The sequence below is a fragment of the Neolamprologus brichardi genome, chromosome 20 (assembly GCF_056152115.1).
Source record: "Neolamprologus brichardi isolate AB-2024 chromosome 20, ASM5615211v1, whole genome shotgun sequence".
Lineage (NCBI taxonomy): Eukaryota > Metazoa > Chordata > Actinopteri > Cichliformes > Cichlidae > Neolamprologus > Neolamprologus brichardi.
This window is the reverse complement of record NC_142123.1, coordinates 12,959,280-12,969,144: the sequence shown is the minus strand read 5'-3', so window position 1 is coordinate 12,969,144 and position 9,865 is coordinate 12,959,280.

The following is a 9,865-nucleotide window of genomic DNA, read 5'->3' as shown; positions in this document are numbered from 1 at the left end:
CACAGCGTAGAGTCTCTCAGATATTTGCTACTAATAACAGCAGTGGCAGCATTACTTTACTTTTCTTCAGAGAGCAGAGACCTATCGTTTGACTGTATTCAGGATAGAGAACAGACGTGCTCATCCCTCTATTCTTCTGGTTCTATTTCCTGACTTGAAATTATCAGTTCAGCTGAAACACCACTTATAATCGCTATAGACGCATATCTGCACACCTGCAGATTTGCATAGCAGATATCCGTCAATCAAAGGCAACTTATTGTCATAAACAGTGTGTAACTACACTAAGTGCTTTTGTTTATGTTTTTGCAAATAAAGCCGTAGTAAGCCAACTTCAAGTAACGAGCATGAAAACAGGTGAAACAACTAATTACCAATCTTTAAGAGGATACGGAGTTTTAATTTCGAACATATTATTGATTTTTTTTTTTTTAAATACGCAAAAGTGTGCTGGTTTAAGTTCTGAATAAAGGCTATTTCACTGCATGTTAGCTAGCTTTATAGTCTGCAGATGCTATGAAGATGTGTCCATCTGCTTATTTTGGTATTTGCACTGATGCTGTGAAAGCCACAGCTATGATCAGGAGGACAAAAATGAATTTAGAGTCTGATGTAATGTAATTTGCAGGCCAGGTTTAAATGTATTAAAATACTGAATTTGCCTTGCAGGTCTTTATTTTATTTTTTGTACATGTGATTAAGCTCTAAATCTAACTAATCTTTATTTACAGTATGGGAGTTATTTCAGTGTATTCATTTAACTATTGAAAACCAAATTAGCTTAGGTTCCAAAACTTTTCCTTTATGAAGAGCAAAAAATGACTTTCACTGGAAATATTTTGACTTGTCAAACACAGGTTTGACTAATGATATGTAATTTCACACTGCATTTATTGCTGGAATTGATTCCAAAAAGAGCAGCCAAAGCTGTCATCATGATATTTAGAGCAAGATTTACCAAACCTTGTGTTCATGTAAAATTTTGTTTTGACATTTGACACCAGCAAAAATATCCTAAATGCAATTTGTAAACCTGAAATTTGATTACTTGTCCTAAAGTGATTCAAATTACACAGACACACACACGCACAGACACACACACAGTCACACACACAGACACACACACAACCATGTATGCTGTTCTAGAGATACTACAATCCATAGTTTTCACATGAAGTCAGAGTTCGTGGGACACGCCCAGCTGGAGGGCAAAAACAGTAGCAGGATCCTTTGCCCTCCAGCCATACTTTGCATGTCTTTGAGTTTAAATTTAGCAATAATGCCAGATAGTTGCTGACCTCTCAGATGCACGAACCAACTTATGTTCATTTATTGCTGCCAGATGGGCGTAGAGTATCGCACCAACATCTGTTCTGGGAGAGAAGCTGGCACTTTTAGGAATTTAAATAAAGCTGCTGGGGTAGAATTTTGATCCCAAAGCCACAAAATTCCCAGTTTCTCTTCATATCTTCATTTTTCCTCCATGGACAAATGATCCAAATACTCTTGGCTGCAGACAGGTGAAAGAAACGACACTTTTGTTCTGCAGTACCACCCACTATCTACTATTTGCTGTTATGAAGGAGTAAGTGTTTTGCCTGCAAGGGCAGCAAGTTGGTCACTTAACTGAAAACTATATATTAATACTATTCTCGGTCAAATTTAACCCAAATCTGTTCAGATCCATTTCTCACACTGTGTAACCCCTTGCACTGAGACAGGCAAGAGATCTGTAATAGGATGACATGGTAGTGGGGTAGTTCGCATGCACAGAGCAAGAAGATTCCTGGAGTGGGTTTCTCTAGGTACTCTGGAGTGCACCAGTTAAGAAACAAACGAGAAGTGGCTGAAGTAGAATCAATATGAGGTTTATTTAAGGGGGAACTACCTTGGATTGGTTAGATGGATGGAGGAAGTCTTTTGACAGAAGCCGCTGGACACTATGTGTGAGGTCCTAAGGACTGAGACTGAGGTGGAGTGTAAGATTTATTCAGAGGACAGACAGATTATTAAAAACTATCCCACCATATAAGCCTGAACTCTGTCTATAACAGTGGACCTGGACGACGTGCAGGACAGAAAACATGATTTACTGTCAGAACTAAAGATGAACGTGAGCTAATGAAGATGCTGTTACAGAGTCACTGGCATCAATCGCTCTGGGTTTTTTTTATGGTCTGCATGAGATTGGAGATACTTATTAAAATCAAATGTTATATTTCAAGAATCAAACACAAATCAAACAGTGTAGGTTTGCACATTTACAGGACAAGTGAAAGATTCCCGGGTTGATACCCGGTTGGAAGTTGACACAAATCCTTTGAGGATTGCAGGAAGGGCGTCTGGTGTAAAAGTCAGCCAAATCAAAACATGCGGAGCTACCAGCTGTGTCGAGCCCTTGTAAATAAGGGAGCAGCTGAATGGTTCGTGTGTATGTGCGCACTCAGCATGAGGAGTCACTGAGTCAAAGGTTTGGCGCTGCACTCTCAGCTTTTCTGTGCTTTATTTGTGTGTTAAATTTAACATTAAATTGCAAGCTTCAAATCTTTATGTGATTCGTTTAAATATTCTCCCCCAAAATCTGGTGCCATGAAGGGGAAACAAACAAACAAACACACATTCAGTCAAACCTGTTCTCACCACTTTCTGTAGAAAAACTGATGCTGCGCCCCTTCTTGAAATCCCAAACGTAGGTCTTTAAAGCCAGGATGGGGTCAGTAAATCTGGCGCATGGACGCTTATTTTTGCAGCTGACCTCATTAGACATACAATTGCAGGAGTTTTCTTTTCAGATCACCAAAGGATAGCAACAATGCAAAAAGCAAAGTGAGACAATGGATTTGCAGTATTCATTTTTAATCAGAAATCGATCCATAATGAACACAAGTGCAGGCATACAGCTCTGCAACTGCGCAAATCTCTTGAATGTGTTTCTTTCTTTCTTCTCTCTGATCTGTAATATATAATCTGTTTGCAATAATCTAATGGGACTCACGATCAGGTGACACGATTACTGTGTAACTTCAGAACTGGGATTTGTCAGGATCTGATGATAAACAGTTTTTCGTTCTTCTGTAAATCCTGCACTCCATCTGAGCAGCCAAATATATAACTTTTACATACGTTATCCAAAACTGAAATAAGGGAGAGAGATAACATGGAAGTTAAATAGAAAAAGAGAGGGAGAGGGGCAACTGTCCCACAGGAAAGAATGAAAACGTGACAGAAGACACATCCAGGGAGGAGACAGTTATAGTATCATAACATGTGAGCACCGATGGTCAGAAAGATGTTCTCCAATCCTGTCTACACTCAGAAACAACAACATAAACCTGCATGTGCATGTGTGCATCACCCACAAGCTACACATATCTAAACAAATAGCAATTATATTTTCAACATGCAACAAAACTGATGAATAGAAGGGCTGACTGTGTTAATATGTACAGTCAGTGTCGAGGAAAGCCTTCCATTCTCCCCTCTTATCATATAATTCTCTGTGAACACATTTGGCTTTGTGAATGTCTCAATAACAAGCAGGCTGAAATGAAAGTCTGGATTTTTGGTGATTTTGTGTTTGGGGTGCACTGATTGCAGGTAAATGAATGCAGGCTGGAAGGAATCTCAGTCCTAAAATAAATGGATTTAATTAGTGACTGATGGGACTTGAGGAAAGTAAACGTTTGCAGTTGTCCTTCTAACATGCCCTTAGCATCAGTACCATTGCTTTGATCTCCGTGTGGTTTTCTGTTTGCGGTGCAGGGATGGGCTGGGATGATTCGGCCTAGTGTAGAGCCATGTGCTCTAAAACTGAAAGACAATAACAGGGCGCTGCACAACATGAAGGCACATTTTCCACTACATGATTTTAAGTGAGTGTTTTAAACTCAGCCTGTAATATACCAAATACATATTATCAGCTTGTTTCATAGCAGCAGATATACTGCAGCAAACCACATTGGTGAGAAAGGCAAAGAGAGCATTTTGTAGAGCTGTCATACAGCACTACATACTGTCTGCTGTCCATGCATCTCTGGTAAAATGTTAGTTGATACTTAGTCCAAATGAGATTGTTGTTTTTACTATTTTATTTTCCTTCTATACTGTTTTGTTTCAGAAATACTTTGTAATGGGAGCTTAAAAAAAGGGGTCCAAGAAAGGGATTTCCAGCAAATATGGCAGAAACATTGATGTTGTGGGTGACCGTGGTTCAGGTGGTTGGGAAGCTCATCTTGTTGCCGGTTCGACCCCCAGCTCTGTTTGTCTTGGTCGTTGTGTCCTTGGGCAACTCACCTACTGCCTACCGGATGATGGCCAGAGGGGCCGATGGCACAATATGGCAGCCTCGCTTCTGTCAGTCTGCCCCAGGGTAGCTGTGGCTACAACTGTAGCTTGCCTCCACCAGTGTGTGAATGTGAGAGTGAATAAATAATGGAATTGTAAAGCACTTTAAGGGTCTCAAAAAGTGCTATATAAATGCAAACCATTATTATTATGTTATCTCCTCAGTTAAAATCGGTCATGGTAGAGAGGCAAAACATGCACCGGGCACAGTATCCATGTAGAAGGTCCAGTCCAGAAATCACTCTGTCATTGTGATATTTATGGACATCTACATGTAAATCCCCTGTCCCCACTGCAGGAGTGTGACCCTTTACTGTGTTGACTAGTTAAATCAGTAAGGTGGTCATTATCCAATCCATCTATATCAAATCTACTGCCTTGAAGTAAAAAAAACAAAAAACAAAACAAACCCACAAAAAACTTGGCAAGTTTAAAGCAGAATAATGTGTTAGCAGTAGTACAGCAATCAGAAACTACAGTCACATGGATGGTCCTGGTGGATCAGTATTATCAAAATTATTTATATATGTAAAGTTTTATAATTCTATGAGGATAAATGAACAGTCTAAATAAAGTATTACGTAGTTCAGTCTGAACCAATATAATAAAAATGTGTCTTTATTTTATATCTGCAGTCATTTGTATTTGGAGGCTTTGTTCTGAGCCCGCCTGCCCTTCCACACATATATATGGTCAAAGTTAAGTTACTGTGTCGTGTTGTGTTGTGTTGTATGTAGTGCCGACGTGGGACAGTTTTCCATTTTCATTGTACCATTGTACTATGAATGACTGTGCAATGACATTAAAGAGTTATCCATCTATTATCTATCTATCTATTGGATGGATTCTTATATAGTGCTTTTCTACTCTACTGGAGCACTTAAAGCACTTTATAAAACAGGCCTCTTTAACCCATTCACTCCCAGTCATACACATTCAATGCTTTCTGTCTAACATTCTTCATGCTCTGATGAACACACTGGAGAGGAACTTAGGACTCAGTTCAAGGATACTTTGGCGAGCAGATTGAAGCAGCCAATTAGTGGATGACACGCTGTACCTCCTGATCCACCCCACCCATGAAATATGAGGTGGAAAGAGCAGCTGTATGATCCCAGTACAGAACATAGCAGGGATCAATGTGGGTGGCTGTAGCTCAGGTGGTAGAGCAGGTCATCTACTGATCGGAAGGTTGGTGGTTCGATCCCTGGCTTCCCCAGTCTGCATGCCAAGGGGCAAGATACTAACCCCAAATTGCTCTCCGATGCATCCATCGGAGTATGAATGTGTGTGTGAATGTTACCTTAGAAAGCACTTAGAAAAATGTGCTTGTGTGAATGTAAAAGTTGTGTACAGCGCTTTGAGTGCTCAGAAAGAGTAGAAAAGCGCTATATAAGAACCAGTCCATTTTACCATTTATCAATGGCAAAAAATATAATTAGTCCAATTTGGTTATCTTCATTGTTAAAGAAGGAGTTCAAGTGGAGGTGGGTTCCAAAGCAGCTTGCAGATGTACAGCTAATGTGGGTAGGCTAAAACTCCTTAAACTGGATTCCCTGCATGACATGGTTCCTATTTGGATGTATGGAAGGATGTAGGATCTGAGAATCAGCTGATACTGGCTGACAGCATGAACTGCTGATCTGCCTGTATTGCATCAGTGCTTGACCTCATGGTGTGTGTGGACTAATGCTACTGTATGCTATAGCAGTTTACATATGTATAGTTGTAACATTTTTTCTTCTTTTTGCTTTGGTTAAAGTTCCATTTTGGGGGTGATGGGGGATGTTAACAACATGTGAAGTGAATACTTTTGAGCTGTTCATAATGCAGCATCAGAATTTTTAATTATGAAGCTGTTTCTTGCAAAATTCCAAACTGCTGCAGTAGGATGATAAAAGTAAGTTTTAAAATAGTGAAATGGAGGTTCAGTCTGCACCAATGAAATTTAGTTAAAGTGCATCTTTTTTTATTTTTGTTTTTTAAAGTCAGTGGAGTTGGTGTGAAGTCCCCCCAACCCCCAAATTTAGAACCCCTGCCCTGGTTGTTGTGACACTGGGTGTCTTGTTTCTCACTCTGTTTCGTCTGATGAGAGTGTTTAGTAACCCTATAGGAGATTATTAGACTGTTCAAACACTTTAATTGAACCATTACATGCACCATGGAAATCATGATTCATTGTGGATGTGTGCCCACTCATTTCCTTATAGATATTATGGGTGTAATGGTACATGTTGTACACAGACACAGAGGAAAGTAAGGAAACAACTCCCCTGGATACTTTTGGTAAGAATTATTAGGTGCCTTTTCTCAAAGTTTTCTGAAAAACATGTTTACAATTGCAGAAATTCAGCAAAAAAAAAGAAAAAAAAAGAACCATCATTAAAGATCTTAATAGAGTGTGGTACTGGCAAACGATGCCAAAACACTTTCTGAAACTCAGCTGGAGAGGTGCAAAGCATCCATCACAAACCAAGACATCATGTGACGTTTCTTGAGGAAGATGGAAAATAACGGCTTTTACACCGCACACCAGACTCTCTCTGAAGCGCCAAGCCGCGTCAGTCTTTTTTGGTCATCAAACAATTTGATGAAGATGCCCACTGGGCACGTTAGTGGGCAAGAGTCAGCTCACAGCAAGCCATAGCAGCTACTGAGTATGCATGCGAGAATGTCTGTTGGTCAGTAGTTTGTATTGGATAGTTTCTTTGGTGAGTTAAACCTGACAGTCTGACATATTTAATGTGATTGTGTTATGGAAGAAGATGTCAGTGGAAGAGAGGGGCCTTCAGAAATTTCAGTGGGGTAATTACGAAAGTAAAGATAATTGTCTTCTGTTCCTTTTTATTTCCCAGTGTCAGCTGGCAAGTTTGATTCAATGGCACTTTGTGGGATCCAAGGCAAAACATTTTTTTTTTCCTTGACTGTGGTGAAGAGGCACTTTATTGGCTTTTTTTCTGTAGTTATTTACATTTGAATAAAGCTCTTTCTTTTTTTGAATTCCCTTTGCGGTTTCAAATGCAAGCAATTTCAAGTACAGGTAGTGGTCCTCATTTTAATTTAATGTATACTTCATTGATCCCTGTGGGGAGTGGTGTGTAGGGACAGTACCTTGCTCAGGGGTACCTCAGGGTAGCCATTCAAGTGGATTTGAACCCCGACCTTCTGATCAAGGGACCACCACTCTACCTACTAACCCATCTACCTACTAAGGATAACCTGGATGGAGATCTTTTCATCCCCAGATGGCTGTCCCTCCATGGACCTGGTTATGCAGAAGGTTTCTTCTTGTCAAAAAAAGGGAGTTTTTAAGTCCAACTGTATTGTACATAATCAATAAAAACATTTTTCTTTCTGAGTTCTGCTTAGCTAAATAGCCTGTGAATGTGAGCCCAGCATGCAGCAGAGGCAGGTACAATAAGCCCGTTTTGAGATGTAAGGAAATAAGTTTAGAAGGCCTGTCTGAAACACATGAAAATACCTTTCCTGTAACACGTCACAACACGTCACATGCTTTAAACATCCACTCTTTTTCACAATCTGAACATTTTTTATTCTTAGACGCCTGTTTTCTGTGAGGTTTTTTGACAAAAATTATTTCAAGTCAGACTTTGTTTACCACTCATCAACATCGCTGATGCCACTAAAAGGAACTTACAAGCCCACGAGATCTGCTCCATTTGCATACATAATGAGCGTCTACTCTGACTTCAGCTTTTTAAGCTGAACCACAGCTTAAAATTTACATTGTAGGTCCTGCCTTGATGACTAGTTTGACTCATGCGGTCTGGCCTGAACAACTGCTCTGGATAACAAAGCACTATGGATAAGGACTTTCTAAGCTGTAGGACGGAAACTGTGAGACTTGGTTATTACATCTCCTCAGGCTTCACTTTGAGCACAGGAGCACCACAAGGCTGTGTGTTTAGCCCCATCTTCTACGCCCTCTACACTTACAACTTCAGAGCCCAGAGGGCCATTGAGGACAGCACTCACCCATTTTATCATCTGTTTGACTTGCTGCCCTCAGAAAGGAACTACAGGCCTTTGAAATGCTGCACCACTCTGCTGAGGAAAAGCTTATAATACAGTCATGTGCATACTGAAAAGCTCCCCTTGAGCCCCCTCTCCCCTTACGGTACAACTGGATGTATGAATAATCTACTGCTTTTACACTTGTTATCTTTTATGATTGTAATGACTGTACATGCAATTTTATTCTTTCTTGTAATGGTATTTGTTTTGTTTTTTTAGTTTAAGGGTTTTATTGAACTTTTAAAAGAACCTAAACCTGCATGTGTGGATGGCACAGCAAAATGTATTCACAGACAGCTGAGGGTAAGTGTTGCAGAGGCATGACAGAATCACACCTGTTTGTACTGCAGTGCTGTCTGAGAGCCCAAAGATCATCAGTACCCAGAATTTATTTTCAGCTTTGTGCACAGAGATTTCTCCATATATATACAGTGGCTTGCAAAAATATTCGGCCCCCTTGAACTTTTCCACAATTCCAGAATCTGTGGCAAGATCTGAAAACTGCTGTTCACAAACGCTGTCCATCTAATCTGACTGAGCTGGAGCTGTTTTGCAAAGAAGAATGGGCAAGGATTTCAGTCTCTAGATGTGCAAAGCTGGTAGAGACATACTCTAAAAGACTGGCAGCTGTAATTTCAGCAAAAGGTGGTTCTACAAAGTATTGACTCAGGGGGCTGAATAATTACGCACACCCCACTTTTCAGTTATTAATTTGTAAAAAATGTTTGGAATCATGTATGATTTTCATTCCACTTCTCACGTGTACACCACTTTGTGTTGGTCTTTCACGTGGAATTCCAATAAAATCTATTCATGTTTGTGGCTGTAATGTGACAAAATGTGGGAAAGTTCAAGGGGGCCGAATATTTTTGCAAGCCGCTGTATATTATCTGCTATCTGGATGATCGGCGTTGTGCAGGAGGAAAATTTCACCCGTAATGAAAGGATAGGTTTGACATGTTTTACAGTGTTTCTTTTAAAAGCTACGAATAGCATTTGCTTGTGAAATTTTTATTTCCCTTTGGCAATACTTGTGGAAAAATGCTTTATAGACGCTAGATACACAAGGTAGGTGAAACTAAAAATAAGAATACAGGGTAATTTGGAGGCTGCGAGTACACAAACCATTGCACTCGTGTATTTTACGATTAAATCAACAGATCCTCTGCATCTGCTCCACCTCACTTCAAAAAACATTACCGCACAAAATAAATGCAATTACACTGACTGGCCAAACATGTGACTTTTAACAGTTGCTCTCCGACTGGGGAACTTGTATGTGCCAAATGTGAGCTCAACATTTTACAAGCCATGTGCGCCTTCAGAAGGGATGCTGATGCTAGATGAAGCTATTAAACAAACACTTCTTCAGAGATATTGCTCACATTAATGAAACAAATGCACCCAAAGTGGGACCATTTGTAAGGAAGCAAACACAGAACACAACATTGTGCTAAAGTATTTGAAGACATTCCTGGTCATGGAC